A 25,038-nucleotide genomic window follows, 5' to 3' on the forward strand; every position below is an offset into this window, starting at 1 on the left:
TAGTTCTATAGGTGAACGCCTTTTCGAGAAATCGCCATAAAGGTGGACCAGAGGTGACTCTAGAATATGTTTGACCGATATGGGTATCAAATGAAAGCTGTTAATGAGTATTTTGAAAAGGAGTGATCCTTAGTTCCATAGGTGGACGCCGTTTCGAGATATCGCCATAAAGGTGGACCAGGGGTGTCTCTAGAATGTGTTTGTACGATATGGGAATCAAATGAAAGGTGTTACTGAGCATTTTAAGAGGGAGTGGGCATTAGGTCTATAGGTGGACGCCTTTTCGAGATATCGCCATCAGGGTGGGCCAGGGGTGACTCTAGAATATGTTTGACCGATATGGGTATCAAATGAAAGCTGTTAATGAGTATTTTGAAAAGGAGTGATCCTTAGTTCCATAGGTGGACGCCGATTCGAGATATCGCCATAAAGGTGGACCAGGGGTGTCTCTAGAATATGTTTGTACGATATGGGAATCAAATGAAAGGTGTTACTGAGCATTTTAAGAGGGAGTGGGCATTAGGTCTATAGGTGGACGCCTTTTCGAGATATCGCCATCAGGGTGGGCCAGGGGTGACTCTAGAATGTTTGTACGATATGGGTATCAAACGAAAAGTGTTACTGAGCATTTTAAGAGAGAGTGGGCATTAGGTCTATAGGTGGACGCCTTTTCGAAATGTCGCCATTAGGGTGGGCCAGGCGTGACTCTAGAATGTGTTTGTATGATATGGGTATCAAATGAAAGATGGTAATGAGTATTTTAAAAGGGAGTAATCCTTAGTTTTATAGGTGGACGCCTTTTCGAGATATCGCCATAAAGGTGGACCAAGGGTGACTCTAGAATGTTTGTACGATATGGGTATCAAACGAAAGGTGTTACTGAGCATTTTAAGAGGGAGTGGGCATGAAGTCTATAGGTGGACGCCTTTTCGAGATATCGTCATTAGGGTGGGCCAGGGGTGACTCTAGAATGTGTTTGTACGATATGGGTATCAAACGAAATGTGTTAGTGAGCATTTTAAGAGGGAGTGGGCATTAGGTCTATAGGTGGACGCCTTTTCGAGATATCGCCATTAGGGTGGGCCAGAGGTGACTATAGAATGTGTTTGTACGATATGGGTATCAAATGAAAGGTGGTAATGAGTATTTTAAAAGGAAGTAATCCTTAGTTCTATAGGTGGACGCCTTTTCGAGATATCGCCATAAAGGTGGACCAAGGGTGACTCTAGAATGTTTGTACGATATGGGTATCAAACGAAAGGTGTTACTGAGCATTTTAAGAGGGAGTGGGCATTAGGTCTATAGGTGGACGCCTTTTCGAGATATCGCCATTAGGGTGGGCCAGGGTGACTCTAGAATGTGTTTGTACGATATGGGTATCAAATGAAAGGTGGTAATGAGTATTTTAAAAGGGAATGGGCTTTAGTTCTATAGGTGAACGCCTTTTCGAGAAATCGCCATAAAGGTGGACCAGGGGTGACTCTAGAATATGTTTGACCGATATGGGTATCAAATGAAAGCTGTTAATGAGTATTTTGAAAAGGAGTGATCCTTAGTTCCATAGGTGGACGCCGTTTCGAGATATCGCCATAAAGGTGGACCAGGGGTGTCTCTAGAATGTGTTTGTACGATATGGGAATCAAATGAAAGGTGTTACTGAGCATTTTAAGAGGGAGTGGGCATTAGGTCTATCGGTGGACGCTTTTTCGAGATATCGCCATTAAGGTGGACCAGGGGTGACTCTAGAATGTGTTTGTACGATATGGGTATCAAATGAAAGGTGGTAATGAGTATTTTAAAAGGGAATGGGCTTTAGTTCTATAGGTGAACGCCTTTTCGAGAAATCGCCATAAAGGTGGACCAGGGGTGACTCTAGAATATGTTTGACCGATATGGGTATCAAATGAAAGCTGTTAATGAGTATTTTGAAAAGGAGTGATCCTTAGTTCCATAGGTGGACGCCGTTTTGAGATATCGCCATAAAGGTGGACCAGGGGTGTCTCTAGAATGTGTTTGTACGATATGGGAATCAAATGAAACGTGTTACTGAGCATTTTAAGAGGGAGTGGGCCTTAGGTCTATCGGTGGACGCTTTTTCGAGATATCGCCATTAAGGTGGACCAGGGGTGACTCTAGAATGTGTTTGTACGATATGGGTATCAAATGAAAGTTGGTAATGAGTATTTTAAAAGGGAATGGGCTTTAGTTCTATAGGTGAACGCCTTTTCGAGAAATCGCCATAAAGGTGGACCAGGGGTGACTCTAGAATATGTTTGACCGATATGGGTATCAAATGAAAGCTGTTAATGAGTATTTTGAAAAGGAGTGATCCTTAGTTCCATAGGTGGACGCCGTTTCGAGATATCGCCATAAAGGTGGACCAGGGGTGTCTCTAGAATGTGTTTGTACGATATGGGAATCAAATGAAAGGTGTTACTGAGCATTTTAAGAGGGAGTGGGCATTAGGTCTATAGGTGGGCGCCTTTTCGTGATATCGCCATCAGGGTGGGCCAGGGGTGACTCTAGAATGTTTGTACGATATGGGTATCAAACGAAAAGTGTTACTGAGCATTTTAAGAGGGAGTGGGCATTAGGTCTATAGGTGGACGCCTTTTCGAAATGTCGCCATTAGGGTGGGCCAGGCGTGACTCTAGAATGTGTTTGTATGATATGGGTATCAAATGAAAGATGGTAATGAGTATTTTAAAAGGGAGTAATCCTGAATTCTATAGGTGGACGCCTTTTCGAGATATCGCCATAAAGGTGGACCAAGGGTGACTCTAGAATGTTTGTACCATATGGGTATCAAACGAAAGGTGTTAGTGAGCATTTTAAGAGGGAGTGGGCATTAGGTCTATAGGTGGACGCCTTTTCGAGATATCGCCATTAGGGTGGGCCAGGGGTGACTATAGAATGTGTTTGTACGATATGGGTATCAAATGAAAGGTGGTAATGAGTATTTTAAAAGGAAGTAATCCTTAGTTCTATAGGTGGACGCCTTTTCGAGATATCGCCATAAAGGTGGACCAAGGGTGACTCTAGAATGTTTGTACGATATGGGTATCAAACGAAAGGTGTTACTGAGCATTTTAAGAGGGAGTGGGCATTAGGTCTATAGGTGGACGCCTTTTCAAGATATCGCCATTAGGGTGGGCCAGGGTGACCCTAGAATGTGTTTGTACGATATGGGTATCAAATGAAAGGTGGTAATGAGTATTTTAAAAGGGAGTAATCCTTAGTTCTATAGGTGGACGCCTTTTCGAGATATCGCCATAAAGGTGGACCAAGGGTGACTCTAGAATGTTTGTACGATATGGGTATCAAACGAAAGGTGTTACTGAGCATTTTAAGAGGGAGTGGACATTAGGTCTATAGGTGGACGCCTTTTCGAGATATCGCCATTAGGGTGGGCCAGGGGTGACTCTAGAATGTTTGTACGATATGGGTATCAAACGAAAGGTGTTACTGAGCATTTTAAAAGGGAGTGGGCATTAGGTCTATAGGTGGACGCCTTTTCGAGATATCGCCATTAGGGTGGGCCAGGGGTGACTCTAGAATGTTTTTGTACGATATGGATATCAAATTAAAGGTATTAATGAGGGTTTTAAAAGCGAGTGGCCCTTAGATGTATATGTGAAGGCGTTCTCGCGATATCGACCAAAATGTGGACCAGGTGATCCAGAAAATCATCTGTCGGGTACTGCTAATTTATTTATATATGCAATACCACTAACAGTATTCCTGCCAAGATTCCAAGGGCTGTTGATTTCGCCTTGTAGAACTTTTTCATTTTCTTCAACTTAATATTGTAGGTGTCACAACCATTTTACGAAGTTTTTTCCAAAGTTATATTTTGCGTCAATAAACCAATCCAGTTACCATGTTTCATCCCTTTTTTCGTATTTGGTATAGAGTTATGGCATTTTTTTCATTTTTCGTAATTTTCGATATCGATAAAGTGAGCGTGGTTATGGTCGGATTTCGGCCATTTTTTATACCAAGATAAAGTGAGTTCAGATAAGTACGTGGGCTAAGTTTAGTAAAAATATGTCGGTTTTTGCTCAAGTTATTGTGTTAACGACCGAGCGGAAGGACAGACGGTGGACTGTGTATAAAAACTGGGCGTGGCTTCCACCGATTTCGCCCATTTTCACAGAGAACAGTTACCGTCATAGAATCTATGCCCCTACCAAATTTGAGAAGGATTGGTAAATTTTTGTTCGACTTATGGCATTAAAAGTATTCTAGACAAACTAAATGAAAATGAGCGGAGCCACGCCCATTTTGAAATTTTCTTTTATTTTTGTATTTTGTTGCATCATATCATTACTGGAGTTGAATTTTGACTTATAAACAGTAAACAATCAAATTTTTTTTCGATACTGATGATTTTGATATATGGAAGTCTATATCTATCTCGATTCCTTTATACCTGTACAACCAACCGTTATCCAATCAAAGTTAATATACTCTGTGAGCTCTGCTCAACTGAGTATAAAAATGCAATACAAATGAAAGATTAACAATATTATCACTTATAATGTCAAGTCAAAATTTTTATACTCAGTTGAGCAGAGCTCACAGAGTATATTAAGTTTGATTGGATAACGGTTGGTTGTACATATATAAAGGAATCGAGATAGATATAGATTTCCATATATCAAAATAATCAGGATCGAAAAAAAATTTGATTGAGCCATGTCCGTCCGTCCGTCCGTTAACACGATAACTTGAGTAAATTTTGAGGTATCTTGATGAAATTTGGTATGTAGATTCCTGGGCACTCATCTCAGATCGCTCTTTAAAATGAACGATATCGGACTATAACCACGCCCACTTTCCCGATATCGAAAATTTCGAAAAACCGAAAGAATGCTATAATTCATTGCCAAAAGCGGTTAAAGCGATGAAACTTGGTAGATAGGTTGACGTTATGACGCAGAATAGAAAATTAGTAAGATTTTGGACAATGGGCGTGGCACCGCCCACTTTTACAAGAAGGTAATTTAAAAGTTTTGCAAGCTGTAATTTGGCAGTCGTTGAAGATATCGTGATGAAATTTGGCAGGAACGTTACTCCTATTATTATATATATAAGCTTAATAAAAATTAGCAAAATCGGAGAACGACCACGCCCACTTTTAAAAAAAAATTTTTTTTAAGTAAAATTTTAGCAAAAAATTTAATATCTTTACAGTATATAAGTAAATTATGTCAACATTCAACTCCAGTAATGATATGATGCAAAAAAATACAAAAATAAAAGAAAATTTCAAAATGGGCGTGGCTCCGCCCTTTTTCATTTAATTTGTCTAGGATACTTTTAACGCCATAAGTCGAACAAAAATTAACCAATCCTTTTGAAATTGGTAGGGGCATAGCTTTTATGACGCTTACTGTTTTCTGTGAAAATGGGCGAAATCGGTTGATGCCACGCCCAGTTTTTATACACAGTCGTCTTAGGCAAAAATCGACATATCTTTAATGAACTTAGTTCACGTGCTTACTTGAACTCAGTTTATCTTGGTATGAAAAATGAACGAAATCCGACTATGACCACGCTCACTTTTCGATATCGAAAATTACGAAAAATTAAAAAAAATGCCATAATTCTATACCAAATCCGAAAAAAGGGATGAAACATGGTAAGGTAATTGGATTGTTTTATTGACGCGAAATATAACTTTAGAAACAACTTTATAAAATGGTTGTGACACCTACAATATTAAGTAGAAGAAAATGAAAAAGTTCTGCAGGGCGAAATAAAAAACCCTTAAAATCTTGGCAGGTATTACATATATAAATAAATTAGCGGTATCCAACAGATGATGTTCTGGGTTACCCTGGTCCACATTTTGGTCGATATCTGGAAAACGCCTTCACATATACAACTACCACCACTCCCTTTTAAAACTGTGATTAATACCTTTAATTTGATACCCATATCGTACAAACTCATTCTAAAGTCACCCCTGGTCCACCTTTATGGCGATATCTCGAAAAGGCGAACACCTATAGAACGAAGGCCCACTCCCTTTTCAAAATACTCATTAACACCTTTCATTTGATACCCATATCGTACAAAGTCTAGAGTCACCCCTGGTCCACCTTTATTGCGATACCTCGAAAAGGCGTCCACCTATAGAACTAAGGCCCACTCAATTTTAAAATACTCATTAACTCCTTTCGTTTGATACCCATATTGCACAAACGAATTCTATGGTCACCCCTGCTCCACCTTTATGGCGATATCTCGAAACGGCGTCCACCTATGGAACTAAGGATTACTCCCTTTTAAAATACTCATTAACACCTTTCTTTTGATACCCATATTGTACAAACAAATTCTAGGGTCACTTGCAGGTGTAGGTTTAGCAAAAAAAAATGTTTTTAAATTAACAAGAGCTCGCCCCAAGGTTCAAGTTAAGCCAAAACAGACCCTTCTTTACCAAAACCAAAAAATTTCAGGTAATTTGAGAAGAGCTCCGTCGGCTCGTATTCGATACTCGATACCAAGGAGTCATTGTTTTATTCTCTGCTTATAGTAGATACTGAAATTATCGTCGATTTGTCGGCTTGTTAAGGCCAAGTTATCGGCTTCTAATTTGATCGGCATATATTTCATAAGAAACTGTTGAGCCGGCGATAACAAATCTATAACACGCTGTTAACAAATTCATAACACTACGAAAACAATTCGACAACGTTTTGATGAAAACCCGGATCCGTATTACGTGTTACGATCCGTGGTCGACATTGGTTTCTTTAAATAACAGTAGCTCTGAAATGGTGGATCAGATTAATGGCATATGCGAACTACCGACAAATAGTACTCGTTAGATACATAACTTATTATAATTTTTAGAAATAGTTTCACAGTTGCATAGTTATCGCTTGATTGAAAATGATTTTTAGTCATTGATCGCAACACGTAATACGGGCTGCGATACTAAACTGTTAACACTGCGACAACAAATTGGCAACCCTGCGATAACAAATCGATACCGTTTTGATAACCTATCGAGCACTGTTTGATAACAAACCAATAACATGTCGTTGAAAAATCGATAGCACTGGAATAACAAATTGCTAACACTGCTGTAACAAATCGATAGCTAATTGATAACTGATCGATTACAAATCGACAGCTCATCGATAGCTTCTCAATACCAAATTGATAACTCATCAACAAATAAATGGTAATTCATCGATAAACTTTTTTGATAATAAATCAATAGCTCGTCGTTGAAAAATCGATAACACTAGAATAACAAATTGTAAACACTTTCATAGGAAATCGATAACAAATCGATAGCTCATTAATATCTTATCGATTACAAATCGACAGCTTATCGATAACGAATCGATACCTTTTCAATAAAAAACTGATAACTCATTGAAAAATAAATGATAATTCATCGAAGACTATTTGCTATCCATAAAATATGTTTAGCACATTGATAGCTCGTCTATACCATGCCGATTATATAACAATAACAAACCTATAGCTCGTCGAAAAAAATGGATGACATGCCACGATGACAAACCGATAATTCTCGATAACAAATACCTAACCCTTCGATTAAAAGTTGATAACACGCCGGCCGTGTTCGGTTGCGGATTCCGTTTTGCAGCGGATTTGAATACAAATGTTGCCATTCCTCATTTCCATTAACTGATTTGCTGTCTGATTTCGCACATATCATCTCTATCACGTACATACCCTGAACTCCGCAGTGCGCAGTTTTTGTATTGCTCTGGAGTAGAACTGATTAGGTCTGAAAAAATATGCTGAGTATTTTCTGAAATACAGCTGATTACTATGTCATACCAATTCCACACAGATGGTTAATGAAATAATTAATCAAATTTTCTACATTAAGCCCCTTATTGAACTCAATATTCTATACAAAACACAAATTCGTAATACTCTCATTATTCCCTTATTGAATGCGTAATGGAGTCAAACAATTTTACTGTCAATGTAACGAATGACAATCAAAAAAAAAATTATTTTGAATAATTTACATAAAATAGAAAAACATCAAACAAATTAATTCTGTATAACAAGTGACTATTCACTGTATTTGCTGATTTCTCAACCGCACGTGGAATACGCGTTATTATGAGTCAAATATATACATATTTATAATAAAAAATGCAATACAAATGAAAGATTAACAATATTATCACTTACAATGTCAAGTCAAAATTTTTATACTCAGTTGAGCAGAGCTCACAGAGTATATTAAGTTTGATTGGATAACGGTTGATTGTACATATATAAAGGAATCGAGATAGATATAGACTTCCATATATCAAAATAATCAGGATCGAAAAAAAATTTGATTGAGCCATGTCCGTCCGTCCGTCCGTTAACACGATAACTTGAGTAAATTTTGAGGTATCTTGATGAAATTTGGTATGTAGGTTCCTGAGCACTCATCTCAGATCGCTATTTAAAATGAACGATATCGGACTATAACCACGCCCACTTTTTCGATATCGAAAATTTCGAAAAACCGAAAAAATGCGATAATTCATTACAAAAGACAGATAAAGCGACGAAACTTGGTAGATGAGTTGAACTTATGACGCAGAATAGAAAATTAGTAAAATTTTGGACAATGGGCGTGGCACCGCCCACTTTTAAAAGAAGGTAATTTAAAACTTTTGCAAGCTGTAATTTGGCAGTCGTTGAAGATATCATGATGAAATTTGGCAGGAACGTTACTCCTATTATTATATATATACGCTTAATAAAAATTAGGAAAATCGGAGAAGGACCACGCCCACTTTTAAAAAAAAATTTGTTTTTAAGTAAAATTTTAACAAAAAATTTAATATCTTTACAGTATATAAGTAAATTATGTCAACATTCAACTCCAGTAATGATATGGTGCAACAAAATACAAAAATAAAAGAAAATTTCAAAATGGGCGTGGCTCCGCCCTTTTTCATTTAATTTGTCTAGGATACTTTTAACGCCATAAGTCGAACAAAAATTAACCAATCCTTTTGAAATTTGGTAGGGGCATAGCTTTTATGACGCTTACTGTTTTCTGTGAAAATGGGCAAAATCGGTTGATGCCACGCCCAGTTTTTATACACAGTCGTCCGTCTATCCTTCCGCATGGCCGTTAACACGATAACTTGAGCAAAAATCGACATGTCTTTAACGAACTTAGTTCACGTGCTTACTTGAACTCACTTTATCTTGGTATGAAAAATGAACGAAATCCGACTATGACCACGCTCACTTTTCGATATCGAAAATTACGAAAAATTAAAAAACTGCCATAATTCTATACCAAATACGAAAAAAGGGATGAAACATGGTAAGGTAATTGGATTGTTTTATTGACGCGAAATATAACTTTAGAAAAAAACTTTATAAAATGGTTGTGACACCTACAATATTAAGTAGAAGAAAATGAAAAAGTTCTGCAAGGCGAAATAAAAAACCCTTAAAATCTTGGCAGGTATTACATATATAAATAAATTAGCGGTATCCAACAGATGATGTTCTGGGTCACCCTGGTCCACATTTTGGTCGATATCTGGAAAACGCCTTCACATATACAACTACCACCACTCCCTTTTAAAACTCTCATTAATACCTTTAATTTGATACCCATATCGTACAAACTCATTCTATAGTCACCCCTGGTCCACCTTTATGGCGACATCTCGAAAAGGCGTCCACCTATAGAACTAAGCCCTACGCCCTTTTAAAATACTCATTAACACCTTTCATTTGATACCCATATCGTACAAACATATTCTAAAGTCACCCCTGGTCCACCTTTATGGCGATATCTCGAAAAGGCGAACACCTATAGAACGAACCTCATTCCAACAAATGTGTTGTGAAAACTGATGTCGATTCATAATACAGCGTTGTTCAAACGTGTACTGAGAAATGCGGTTTTCGTAACGGCAGCCGAGAGAGGTGGGATTCAAGGTATTAATAAGAGCAGTACACAGCTTTATAGCTTCATAGCTTCCGCAACCCATTTGTTAACCTCACTTACGCGAGGGGAATTCTGTTACAAATATGAATGTATCATACAAATATTTAGCAGGCGTGACTCTGGCGACCCCAAGTTCCTAATGGAACCGGGATGTGGGCCGGTATTGTCTAGAAGGTTGAATGTAGTAGTGCTAATCGTTCTCGAGATGGTCGGGCTAGTACCTTAATGGTACTTGTTACCGGTACATACCGGATCTGGGACCATTAACATCAGTAACACTCTCCAAAACCTTCGGAGAGTGCCTTTATCGTTAATTTAGTTTAGTTTAGTTTTCATTAGGGGTGGTCTCGGAGAAAGCTTTTGTAAAAAGAACACGGGAGACCACGGAGTACAAAAAAAAAGTTTTTAACGCCTTGAAATATGCCACTATTCTTCCTGCTTTATTTAATTCGCATTTTCTGTACAAACGAATATTGCTGGTATGTTGACTTAGTGCATATCTAATCAGTAACAGGTTGATTTGTAGGAAACAAAAGGTAAATACAAGGAAGGTTAAAAACTATGTTACATATTTTGAGTCGCATATTTCTTTTTATATTCACCTGTGTAAGACTCGTCTATTTAGATATCTAGTTAGCTAATGGGGTTATAATGGTGATGTATGTTTGTGTAGATTTAATTTGTTTCTGTATATGGACCGTATTCTGGATAAGCCCATTTGTAAGTCACAACTCCGAATAACAAAGAGCCAAGTTTGGGAGAAACTATAGCATGAAAAGAAAACAGGTTGAGCTTTGAATGATATAAATATTATGAAAGCTGATTGCATTTAAAAAAAAGCTTAGCAAAGGTAATTGTGTGGGTGTTTGTAGATTCGTTTAATGCCATCGTACATCGTGAAATCAATAAAAGCCATTCAATTATTTATAGTGAGTAAAATTTTAAATTTATATTGCATTGAACTTGAACGATGATAAGTAATATGAAGGACTCAGAAAGTGGTCAGTTAATTGAAAAAAAAAAAATATACACCATTTTACATAGATACTAGCAGACCCGGCAGACGTTGTTCTGCCCTAAATTTGGTTTATATGCATACATTTTAATAATCTCTTTCCGTCTAATTCTGCCCTACCCCTCTACACTTTCTCCTAATCTTTTTATTCACTCCTCCCTCCGTCTTTTTCGCCTCATCTATCTCCATCTTCGTCTCATTCTATCTCTTTCTCAGTCTTCTTCTCTCTTTTCTCTTCTCTCAATTTTTTCTCATTCTTCTTCATCTCTTATTGCCAGTCCCAGAGGGTGGTATGTATTTTGTTCAAGTCCCATTCCGAGTCTCAGTCCCAGTCACACTCCAAGTCTCAGTCTCAGTCCCAGTCCTAGTCCTAATCCCAGTCCCTGTCCGTCTCTGGTATACTTCCCGGAAAAAAGCATCGTAAATACTAATATAGGCAAATTTATATACGAAATTTCAGGCAAATCGAATAGGACGTATGTAAATAGGTATGTGGGTATTATTAATTCTTGTCTTTATTTCGGCTTCGCATGCATATTTATCAGTTTTGCCAGGTTGATGCGACTAAATCGAATATCACAATGAATTTTAGAGATCTCAGCAACAGCTTTCATTTGATATCCATAATACACACACATTCTAGGGGTATCCGGGTACATGTTTTGGCCTATATCTCGAGACCCTAGTCGCTCAGCGGTGTGAAACTTATTCTGTATTATAGCACACATCAACAGCTTCAATTTGATATCCATAATGTAAAAACACATCCTAGTGTAACCCTGATCCACGTTTTGGCCTATATCTCGATACCCTAGTCACCAATAGGTATGAAAACTACCCTGTACTAAAGCACTGATCAACAGCTTCAATTTGATACCCACAATGTAAAAACATTGTCTAGGCGTTCACGGGCCCACGTTTGGCCTATATCTCCAGACCCTAGTCACCCAGGGGTATGAAAATTATCCTCTACTAAATCACTCATTAACAGCATTCATTTGATATCCATATTGCATAAACACATTCTAGGGGTACCCGGGTCCACGTTTTGGGCTAGATCTAGAGACCATAGCCTCCCAGTTGTATGAAAATTATCCTGTACTATAGCAATCATCAACAGTTTTCATTTGATATCCCTATTGTATAAACACATTCTAGGGGTACCCGGGTCCACGTTTTGGGCTATATCTCGAGACCCTAGCCTCCCAGTTGTATGAAAATTATCCTGTACTATAGCACTCATCAACAGCTTTCATTTGATATCCATATTGTATAAACACATTCTAGGGGTACCCGGGACCACGTTTTGGGCTATATCTCGAGTTGTATGAAAATTATCCTGTACTATAGCACTCATCAACAGCTTTCATTTGATATCCATATTGTATAACCACCTTCTAGGGGTACCCGGGTACACGTTTTGATCTCAAGACCCTAGGCATGTAGCGAAAAAAAAGGTAGACGTTGGCCGATTCTCAGACCTACCCAATATGCTCACAAAATTTCATGAGAGTCGGTTCAGTCGTTCCGGAGGAGTTAAGCCTCTAACACCGTGACACAAGAATTTTATATATTAGAAGAAGATTGATGCACGAGTGTAGGAATTACTGGTACTAATCGCATATAATATATGACAGTTGTTACCTTGGTGGGCTTTAGAAATTATAAACACTTTGTGAATTTCAACCGAAAAGCACATTTCGCTTTATCATCACCGCCGTAAAAGTTTCTAAGGCCACTTTTCACTCAAAGTTTAATTTTTAAACTTATGGAAATGAGAGAGATTTCGGCACTTAACTAGTATCGGCTGCGGTCAAAAATTCGACAATATCTTAGATAAGGGATATTTAAACTAAAACTTGCATAGAATTCTAGGCATGAACATGAACATTTTTTTTATATTTTAGATGAGCCAAAACCCTTTTCCCATAATTTTTACTCTTCTGTTCAACACTGTGGTTATGTTATGTAGCTTCAATCCAACTCTCCCTAACAAGACGTAATTGTTTTTAGCTGTGTATCGTTTTTGATATTTCGGCTATTTATGATGCGATTATCATGGAATCGGCAAAAACTCATTTAAAACTATGCGAATGGAGCCAAAATGAAGTTGAAATTTGGTAGTAGGTATAAATATATATTGTAGGTATAAATATATATATAATGTTGACATCACTAGGCTGTTAGTTAATAATCACGCCACAACAAAAACATGAAGTAATCCACACTGGTGTACATGAATACATCAGTCATCATTTACACACATACATACAAGGCAGCGAAGAGAAATTTCACACACACATATGTGGTCATGAGCCAAAATAGTTACACATACGCACGCATATGACTTTAGGGTTGCCAGATTTTCATTTCGGGTTCCCGGGACAAACCTCAAATTTGAGCCATATTCCCGGGATTTTTTAAAATTTGAAAAATAAGAAAATCCTATATATTTGTATGAGTTGCTCATTTCGGCGAAATAATTTTTAGATAGAATTAAACTTTTTAAACTCATTTATTTATAACAAATATTTTTATGAAACAGGCTAATAATTAATACTGTGACGAATATTACTGACACTAAGTGATACTCACATCACTAGTCTGATGATAAGTAAATGAAGCCACAACAACAATAAAGTAAGGAGTCACTTGTATTTACGTACACGCAGCGGAGAGAAAACGCATAAAAACATGCATATATCTTATCTGAGATGCTCACAAAAGTATGCAGTAATTAGTGCAAGTATCGCTCACATATACACGAGCATCTGTAGTTGTAGCTGGTGAACGAGTAAATTCTAGAAATAGAAGCGCCTAGAAGTATGCGAACGAGACATTACAGAGTGTAAAAGAAGGTAAAGCTTAGAATCAGCAATGAGTTTAATTTAAGCACGCTATCTGTCGATAAGTAGCAGTGTTATTGTGAAGAACTTAAATAAAGGCCATTTTGCATTATTGAATACTGGAGTTATTTAATCAACAGTTTGGTGATTCGAACGTTAGTAGAAAGTTGCAAATAAGCGGAATTGCACTAAGTTCGTTACAATACGTTTACTGTGTTTAATGCGAATTCAATATTCTATGGACTCATTTTGCTAACGTTATTTTAAAACAAAACACTTCCCCATGCAAAATGAATATTTAGGTGTGCGTAATGTCAAACATTGACAATATACAGAACCACAGTACGGATGAATTTTACTTCTTTACAGAATTGCATGCAATATGCTAATGACCTGAATACAATCGAAGCCGCAAATATGGCTATGTTTCGTAGCTGATTATAATTTATTAATTTTGAAATTGTGAAAATGTCGGGACAAAGCATTTCCCGGCGGGACACTTTAAAATATGTGAAAAATACGGATGTCCCGGCTAATACGGGACATTTGGCAACGCTAATGGCTATGCGAGAGGCTATAAACTACAAATACACACGCATATAGCTGGTAACCAAGCAGGAGATTCTAGAAGGAGAAACCTCTAGACCTTTGGAGAAATATGCGGACAAGGCGACAGAGAGTATAAAAGCAGCGCAAGCTGAGGAATGACTAATCAGTTTAATTTAAACACGCTATCAGTTGCGAAGTGAAGCATAATTGTCAAGTATAATTGTACTACTCCCAAAGTAGTTTGCAATACAGAATATTGGAGTGATTTATTCAACAGTTTAGCGGTTCGAGTGTTAGCAGAAGGTTTCAAATAAGCGGAATTTCTCCAAATTCGTTACAATATAATAATAACGTTCTATGAGTACGTCCTTTTGCAAGAGTTCTCATATTATCAAAATCCGAATATTAATGATGTAGATTCAGTGATTACAGAAATTTATGTTTACAGGTGCCACATCCCTATTTCCAATATACCTCAGTTGGTATACATATGTAGATGCCACTTAATGCACTACCTGTCGAAATTCGTGCCTTACGAAATTTACAACAATTCATGAAAAACGTTAAGTCCTTTCTTTTGGGCCTTTCGCATAACGAAATCGAAGTTTTGGTGCGGACCAATTCATAAACAGTTTTTAATTAACTAATTTTGTATTGTATTCATTGCTTTCTTTTGTATTACCTTTATCTTTACAAAAGCTCTATTAATGCATTTAAGTTAAACAGTTTTATTGAAAACAATATTTACATGAAGTAATAGTAATAATAAAAGCTAGCAAATAATTAGGTAGGTCCTAGGTACTAGACATCACACTCCCCATCAATCTAGGGCGTTGATCAGACAATTAAATAAAAGCGTTGAGCGTGTGAAATTTCTAAAACTGTGAGGCATAGCATGACCTTATTAAGGTTCAGTTGGTCTTACTTATGACCATCAATAGGAATTTGACGCCTCCAATGCTTTTATTTAATTGTCTGATCAACGCCCTAGATTGATGGGGAGTGTGATGTCTAGTACCTAGGACCTACCTAATTATTTTCAAGCGTTTAGTGTTATTATTACTTCATGTAAGTATTGTTTTCAATAAAACCGTTTAACTAAAATTTTTTTTTTTATTATTTTATTTTCAGGTTTTTAGTCTTTATTTAATTGTCCATTATTTCTCATTCTATTTAGTTCATTTAGTGACTCATTATTACAAGGACTCTTTCCTGACAATTTGTTACAATATAGGTACTCAATACATAATCCTTTCAAAGATTTTACTCGACTCTGCGCCATGTATGCTTGTCCCTCTTCGAACTACAAAATATTTTGATGTTACTTCTACCGGACTGTATGTAATATTTGTTGCAAATATGAGCCAAATCGGACATCATAGGTCGCTTTCTATTCATGTATGTATTATGTGTTCCAAATATGGACCAAATCGGACCACAAATACGAAAATTTTGAATGTATCGATCCTTGCGCCACCTAACGGCGATTTTTTCACAGGCCGATTTCTATTCATGTATTTATTAAAAAATAAAAATAAATGAAAGGCGCGATAACCTCCGAAGAGATTCAAGGCCGAGCTTCTCTTCCAATTTGCGTTGTGCTCCTTTTAATTTTTCCTACAAATTGGCGGGACGGGACCTACTTGTTTTATGCCGACTCCGAACGGCATCTGCAAGGCAGATGAGTTTCCACTAAGAGCTTTTCATGGCAGAAATACACTCAGAGTGTTTGCCAAACACTGCCGAGGGGCGACCCCGCTTAGAGAAACTATCTTCTAATTGAAAAAACTTGTTTCTAAAATTTTGATGTTGCTTTGCCCGGGGAGTGAACCCAGAGTCTTCGGTGGGGTAGGAGGAGCACGTTACCATCACACCACGGCGGCCAATGTATGTATTATGTGTTCCAAATATGTGCCAAATCGGATCACAAATACGATTTTTGTGAATATCTCGATCCTTGAGCCACCTAGCGGCGATTTTTTTCTTATTATTGCAGTGTCATTGGGTTCTGAACTATATTCCAAGTTTCAAGCTTGTAGCTTATCGGGAGGTTACTTAAATTTTAATTACAAAATTCTTTCACAACGACCGTGCAGCCGTGTAGCCGGCCTGTCGAGTCAAGCTAAATAAACTCGTTTAAAAAATGTATTGAAAATTTAAAAAAAACATTTTCGGGTTGATTGAAGGTTTTTACAACATTTTTAACCACACTGTCTCCAGTTTTATAAGAAAAATTATTTCAACACCAAGCTTCACTTTCTGATCGAACCTCCCATTACATAAACATTCATTGGCATTTACTACATAAAAATAACTGCACTATCAAAATTGACATACTCGTACTGTGATGACACACAACAATTTGATCCGTGAATGTATTGGCTTAGCGTAAATAATTAGTTGGCTTTTCAACATTTTTCACAATGATAAATAAACTCAGCATTGACAATATATTAATAGCTCTTTGTATTATTATTTTTTTCTACTATTGCTATTTGTTTGTGCACAGAAATTATGCATTCAATTTTCCTTCACTAAAATAATATCAATTGAGCGCTTATCACAGCTAAGAAACTATAAAAGAAAATTTTGCTTCCATTTGATTGTTAAACATTTTTGTGCCTAATTTTCAAATTTAACACCAACGAATATCTCCATACACCACGACGTTCTGTTCGCAACTGAATTCGTCCTAGTAAATTTGATTTCTATCAAGCCCCACACGCTTGCTAAGTAGTCACGCAGCCAAGCAAATATGTGCATGGCCAGGCAGCACAACAATCGAACTTCAACTTTCGACCCACCCTAAAATTGCATAAGTGGAGTGAAACTCGTTGAGTAAAAAAAAAAAAAACAAATGTGTACTTTATTTTGTAGATGTTTATAGTATAGTATATATGTGAGCTACAAATAACTCGGTATGCTCTGGACTTTGTGGCGTCTACGCTATTGTTGTGACTTAGTCATTTGAATAGAGTGCTATTGTTGTTTATATCCAATATGTCCTTTATTTTGTGTTAGTAGTGGTATGGGAAGCACTTTACCATTTTAACTTTGAAGCATTTGTAACGAAAGTTTGTACTTTTTTTGTGGTAAAACACGTACAACGATATTGAATAGAAAAAATTTAATTGCAATTTTAGATTGTTGCTGTTTGTTTTGTTTTTGTGCTGTCAACGTCTACAAAGTTATTAAGTTTGTTTGTATGTGCTGTTTGTTATGGTATGTGTATATGTGCACTTTTGATGTTAGAATTAAAATAATTTTTTTCTGCAGGATAAACAAATGGCGCTAAATGTCGGTGGGTGGTTGCACATTTCGCTTTTGACCATGATGACGATGTGATATTAGAGACAAATAACTATTCGCATAGATAGTTCCATTATGTAAAGTGCCAATATTGGCAAAACAATTTCTCGGAATAAAAAGACAAATTTTATGAAATAAAATTAGTGTATTTGTATGTCCTTTATACGCATGTAAATAACTCAACCAAAAGTTAAGAAAGTTTTACACAAGTTTGATTTGGAAAAATGTAGGCTATATACACGCCTTGAACTATGGAAAGGACAAAAATCGCTATATTTCAAAAACTATTTTAACCTGGTATTCAATATTTGGTGCAGAGTTTTCATGAATGAGAGAGTGGTAGAGGTATGGGCATAGAGATAGGGATGAGGAGCGGGTGAGGGAAGGCTATAAGAACTGGAATAGAGATAAGCAAAAGGGTAGGGATGGTGATAGGAGTATGCATATTAAGCCGGGTCGATTTGTGGGGAGGCAAAAATCGCCCATTGCTCTTTGAAAATCATGTTCTAGGGATCAAAATAAGAAACTTTGCCGAAGGAACCATACCTCTAAAACGAATTCTGGTGTCCCCCAATTTGGGTCGAACTTTTGGGTAGGAGCAAATTTTGAAAAATCCCATTTTGACCCATTTAGAGTGCTCCAATCGAGTCCAAATGTATGACCGACCCCCACTAACACCCCCTGGAACCCCCTTGGGGTTCGCCATACAAACATTTAAAAAAATCGCCGGTTTTGCACTTTACATGAAAAAATCATCACAAACATATCCATACCAACTGAAAAAAGGTGCACCACTGCGTATACGTAACATTTTATTATTACGTATAAACAAAAAAATTTGCAATAACATAATTTGAAATGTTATATGGTGAACCCACAGGGGGGATCAACGGGTGCCACTGGCATAGGTGGGTCGGGCCTCCAAAGTTAGTGGGGGTCGGTCATACATTTTGACTCGATTGGAGCACTCTAAATGGGTCAAAGTGGGATTTTTCAAAATTTGCTCCTACCCAAAAGTTCGACCCAAATTGGGGGACACCAGAATTCGTTTTAGAGGTATGGTTCCTTCGGCAAAGTTTCTTATTTTGATCCCTAGAATACGATTTTCACAGAGCAATGAACGATTTTTAAATCGACCCACCTAATGCATATGGATAGGTATAGCAATAGGGATAGGGATAGAGATAGGGTTAGGTCCAGGAATATGAATAGAGATAGGGTTAGAACCAGGGAACTTAGTAGGAATAAGGGTGGGGATAGGGAGAGGGATAGTGAAAGGGATGACATGGATACGGGTCCGGATGGGAATAGTGAAAGGGATACGGATAGAGAGGGATAAGGGATAAAACGATAGGTATGAGGATGAGAATAGATAATGACAGGGATATAGATAGTTACAGGGTGAGTAAAAGGGATAAAAATAGGAATGTGAATAGGGAGAGGCATAGGCGTAGGGATAGGCATATGAATAGGGAGAGGCATAGGCATATTGATATTGATATGTTAAAGAATAGAGAAAGGGTTATAGGGATAGGGATCGCGATAAGAATACCAATAAAGAGAAAAGAAGAGGAATGTGGAAAGTGAAGGGGCAGGCCAGTCAATTTTCATCAAGGACACCGTCTGGCAGGTCCACTAGTTTTTAATTACCAGAGCCTATATCTATCTCAATTTAAGACCCTAACAACGTACGATTAGGCGAATCAAATTAAGAAACTTTTTAAATCGTGTCGGTCTTGGCTGGCCAAATATCCAAGTATATTTCCGCCATAAAAAGCTTTTGCAACGAAACACGAGCTGAAAAGAGAATTAGAAATGAGACAGATGTCGAAAATTTGAACAGACCCTTTATGAGAGCCCAATAATTTACCGAATCAGAATCCACAACTAGAGTCCTAAATGAAACCGAACTCCGAACCCAGACATAAACTGTAATCAAGTTGGGTTTAGAATAAAAATAAATGTATACTTAGCGCGATATACTTCCGAGACGATTTGCCGAGTTTCTTTTCAAATAATTTTTTTCTACGAATTGGCGGGATGGGATTTACCTGTTTGATACCAACTCCGAACGGTATTTCCAAGCAGATGCATTTTTTTGAGAAGCTTTTCTTGGAAGAAATACACTCGGAGTGTTCGCCAAACCACTGTCGAGGGGCGGCCTTGGTTAGAAAACACTTTTCGAAAGTATTTTGATGTTGCTTTTCTTATGAGTTGTACCAATGACTTTCGGTGTGGTAGTCGAGCATTTCATCACCATACCAGTGCGACCGTTTGGAACAGAGATTATCTGCATCAAAAATAAGTAACCGAAACTAATATCAGAAATAAAACTGGATCGAGTCGAAGTATGTGACTGAATTGGAAATCAGAAATTAATTGAAACAAGAAACAGACCGAAACCGAAATTAATACCTAATTCGGGACCGGAACCCAAACTTACTTAACTGACGCTTATCGTTTTGGACGTCCGACAAAATGGCAGTTGCTTCCTTTTTGAGCTAACTGGCATTGATCTAAAAACCAAACGGGAACTTGAGTAAATCGTTTTCCACCTGCTAGAGTAGTTATCGCCCTCTCTCTCTGCATAAAGCTCATAGAGTTCGTCATTAAATTTGCTTCAGTGCTCGCTGTCACAAAGACTAATTTCGGAATATTTATTCATATATTTAACAAAGTACACCTAAGAACTTAACTGACATTAAAAACTTATGCTAATACATTTTATGTATTAATATAATATTAATATAAAATTTAAAGAAAATTTAAATTTACGTACTGACATAAAAGTATGCGTTTTATATATGCGTTTACTTAGATAAATCTTATAACTATTACAAGTTAATCTAGATACATCAATGGTGGAGGAACAGAAAACAATGAAAGGAGAAACAAAGAAATTAGATGACAGAAAGATTATTGTAGAAAGAGTATTTTAGTCAAAATATAGAATAAATATCAACATTAGCGAAGTATTTCAGTATAATGCTTTTGAAGTTGCTATTATTCAGCCCTACTTTAATTGATTCAGGAATTGAGTTCCAAAGGCTAACAGCGCTTATAAAAAACAATCTGCTATACGTTAAGTATTTGAACATTGGAACCACTAATCTACGGTTCTTTGAGACCTGGTAAAATGCAGTTTGTCATAAAGATAATTGGGAACCTTACATTCTAACAGTTTAAACATGAACATGCAGTTTCTGGCAGCCAAATAATTAAGGATGTTGCATCCCAGAATTGTATCCCTCCAGGGTGATATGTGATCGTATCGACCTATCCCATACACGTACCTGGTAACATTATTGAAGTTAACATTGATCTTGTTGGCGGACTACGAATCAAGCTTAGTATCCATAAGTTCAAAGTATGTAAAGTGGGGTACAATTAGCTGCATTGCAAGCTTGCGACGAGTTTCCTGTGGTGTGAACGGGGCCGATATGCGTAAGGTACGCAGTGTTAAAGACGTAAAGATAGGCAAATTTTTGAATAGCTTTTCCAGCAAACCCGCCAAGAGTAGCATTACATGATGCAGTCAGCGCCCAGATGACGATGTTTTTGCTTCAAATAAACTAAGTCCTTACTGTTTCGAAATTATGGCTGTCAACAATAACGTGGTTGCCAAGAAGCACGATTGTAACCCAACGCAGCATTGAAAATGACACCAGAAGCATCTCTTTCGGCTTCCAGCGCACAGTCTCAACATAAAGGCAAAAGTAATTGTCATTGGCGTTATATCTTTATTCATAGTAAAACACCGGGCTCGAAGGATGAATACATAAACAATGAATTTTCCCCAAGTAGTCTACTTTTTTCAATTCTGAAACATAAAAACAGGCACCAGAAATTCTCTTCAAGAGAACCAAGCGCAACGATGTACATTTGATATCCTTACGTCAAACATATTTAAAAAAAAAAAAACTGACGATCCCCCCTACAATAAGCCGCGCCCGCGTTATGAACACATCCTACGATGTAGTATATATTAAAAAAATTATTTCTTCGAAACCACCGAAAAATAATATAAAAAAATAACACCTCAACGCTGTTGAAGGATGAGATAAATTCAAATGAAAAATGTTAGTTTTTAGCGAATAGCAGACACAAAGGGAAATACTAAATTATATATTCGCATATTACTTGCGCATTGTATTACTCATACAAATTGGTGGTGCATGAGCAATGCCTTACAAAAAATAAAAAACGAAGAAAGCTTAATTTTTTTTTTAGATTTGACAACACAAATAGTAAGGGACGCCTTAAACGGAAGTGAGTTACCCAAACTTTGAAACAATGCAATAAACGGTATTCGTACGGTATGCAAACGAAGCCGTATCAGAAAATAATTCTACGCATCGTTTTATACCAACAAACAAACGTCTTGCTTGATTGTAAAATATATTTTCTTACTAACATTAGGGCTGTTCGTACTGAAAACTTCGGTTTGGCGTAGACATTGAAATGTAGTTGTTGTTGTTGTTGTAGCGATAAAGACGTCTCCCAGAACGTTTTGGAGAGTGTTATCCATCCGGTAGGTTCCGGTAACAAGCGCCAGTAAGATATAAGCGTGATCATCTCGGGAGAGATTTAATATGACCAACGTCGAACATTCTAGGCCATTACGCCCCAACCGCCGAGTTCTATGAGGAACTTGGGTCGCCAGAGCCTCGGCTAAAGAAACGGGATTGATCAAGCCATAAATTGCGCTGGCATCCCCTTGAAATGGTTATGGTACACAACACCTTGAATCATTTGGGTATATTGGTCGGCATACCTGCCGAGCGGATTGATTATGACTACGTAAACAAGTGCCACACGTAAAACGACGTTGATTCGAAAAGAAGCTCGGCCTAAACTTAGTATTTATTTATTTTTTGTTTGAAATAAAAAAGAAGAAAAAGCGACAGTACCATTTACTTGTGATGTTAGATGTGTAGACATATAAGTGTACCTCTACAAAACTGCTTCTAAAGCTTGCTAAGAGATTGAAGTTATACCGAAACGGAGGAAACTTTATGCCCAAGGAAAATCTTCAGGCTACTTGAGACAGGCTATTCTTTTTCTATTGATAGCGAAATTAATCCTGCTGGCCATAACAAATTGGTAACACTTCGATAGCTTTTATTTAACAAATCTATAACTTTTCGATAACAAACCGATAACTCATCGGCAATATATCTATAACACGCCGATAATAAATTGCTAAGACTCCGATAATAAATTGATAACAATTCGAGACATATGTATATACAACTTTTCGATAACTATCCGAAAGTTTTTTGAAAACAAATCGGCAACTATTTGATAAAAAAGAGATTACCTTTCGGTAAAAAACTCATCGAAATTCGTAATGTTATCGTTATGTCGTCGATAAGAAATGGATAACACGCTGGTAACAAACCGGTAACTCATCGATAACAAACCGTTACCACTCCGATAAAAAACTAATAGCATGCCGTTCGGTTGCGGTTTCGACTTCGGTTTTGACTTCAGTATTGACTTCTAATCTTTCTTTTCTGCTCCCCTCCTCTTCATTTTTCCTTTCCGATTCTTTCCTTGCCTTGGCTTCCGCTACAGTGTAGTGACTACACTTACATATATACTTACGCTTCATTTCTGGATTCCCCCATACCGTGAGCAATGTTGTTTATCCATCAAAAAGCATGCACGGTCCAATGTTCATATGTACATGTAGTAAAAAATTTATAATAATACAAATAAAAGTATAATAAGCACTGTCAGACAAGTAGTCAACATAGTAACGAGTAACAATAAACAGCCTTGTAAAGTTCACCATTTCTTTTCGAACGCGTGTCCAAACAAATGAATCAATAAAATGCTTGTGTGGTTAGGGGTGAACAACAGGGCGTATGAGTAACATTCACTTAATGCCGCATTGTTTATTTCATATGCATTGCATATCTACAAACATATTTACAATACCCATGACTTATAAATAATGCCTAGCATTTTGTTGTTTCCTACACATTTTATCCCCTACCTTTACAAGCGTCTATTTATAGAATTCTCACGACACAAACTCCCTCATTGGCTTCCGCAGCGCATGGACAACTGATAGCCACAGTCTGATTGCAATATACAGGACAATATGGCATCGCAACACGCAGCAAATTTTTCTCACCTTGCATGCATGCTGACCAACACAACCACAAAGCACCGCAAGGCACATACAGCCATTGAAAAATTTTTAAGAACGATGCACACTTCATATCATTTCATTGATTCTTTTATCATCCGGAACCTAGATAATGGATATTTCAAGAGTGTCAGTTAACACAGCAACACAGTTGCTTGCACTAGTATGTGACGCAGTTAGCGCTTATATTGCTGTCTGGCTATCAGCGAAGGCTTACGTCCCTATCCTCAAGTGCTTCAAAGCCTCGACAATAGGACGAAAGTTTAATTGAAGTAGAAATCTATAGACTTCGAGAAGATTCCGTGCCTCAGGTCGCTACGCCATCTTAAGCGAATAAGTATAAAAGGCTTCAGTTCAGAAAGTATTCTTACCGACAACTGCTCGTGGTTGAAGAAGAAAGCCTTTGGAAAAGCATGTGAAAAAGGATATTGCTTCACTCGGTGTTTCTAGCTGAAGTCAGTTCTTACGAAGAACCACAGAAAGAAAGAAGGAAGTTCTTATGTCTTTAATTTACAATTATTTGTCTCGTTGGGTCTTCACAGCGTAGCTTAAGATTCCTGAGGATGACTTCAGACTGAAGTGGAAATATTGAAAAACAAAACGAAAATAAAATACACTTCCAAATGTTTTATTTAAGAAAATCCGGCCTTGAGCTCAACCAAAAATTTTAGTTTTATTTAATTTACAATCGATTTATAATTGAATTTTGCAATAAAAGTTGAATGATTTTTTTTTTTTTTTTTGATTATCAAACTTATAATCTACAACCACGAGCACTTCGTTTGCAATCAGCTTGACTGCGATGAGTTTAGAGATGCAATCATCGAATATGCAATTTCATTGGATATATCATATATGCATAAATAATTATTGTGGCAGCAATGTGATTGCAATCACGTTCGTGCAAATGATTGTAGATTGTAGTTGTATACAATCAACGATTGAACAATCAACAATTGTAAGCAAAACGTGATCGCAATCCAATACCCTTTGATTCTATATTGTAAATTTTATAATCACAAAAAATAAATTCACATTTGATTTTATTTATTTATTAGCGTACAAATTGAAATTGTTACAATCAAAAAAAAAATAAATTTACATTTGATTTTAATCAAGATTGCAAACAAATATTCAGAAGTGATTCTTGGTTGCAAATTTTACAATGATTAAATTGAAATCAAATAAG

At 37.0% G+C, this 25,038-nt stretch overlaps 1 protein-coding gene across 2 annotated transcripts in view; it reads right to left on the bottom strand.

Moving 5' to 3' along the window:
- Vha44 (V-type proton ATPase subunit Vha44) overlaps positions 1-25,038 on the bottom strand; it is a 166,326-nt gene that overhangs the window by 64,259 nt on the left and 77,029 nt on the right. The window lies entirely within an intron of this gene.

The sequence above is a fragment of the Eurosta solidaginis genome, chromosome 3, assembly GCF_040869045.1.
Source record: "Eurosta solidaginis isolate ZX-2024a chromosome 3, ASM4086904v1, whole genome shotgun sequence".
Taxonomy (NCBI): Eukaryota; Metazoa; Arthropoda; class Insecta; order Diptera; family Tephritidae; genus Eurosta; species Eurosta solidaginis.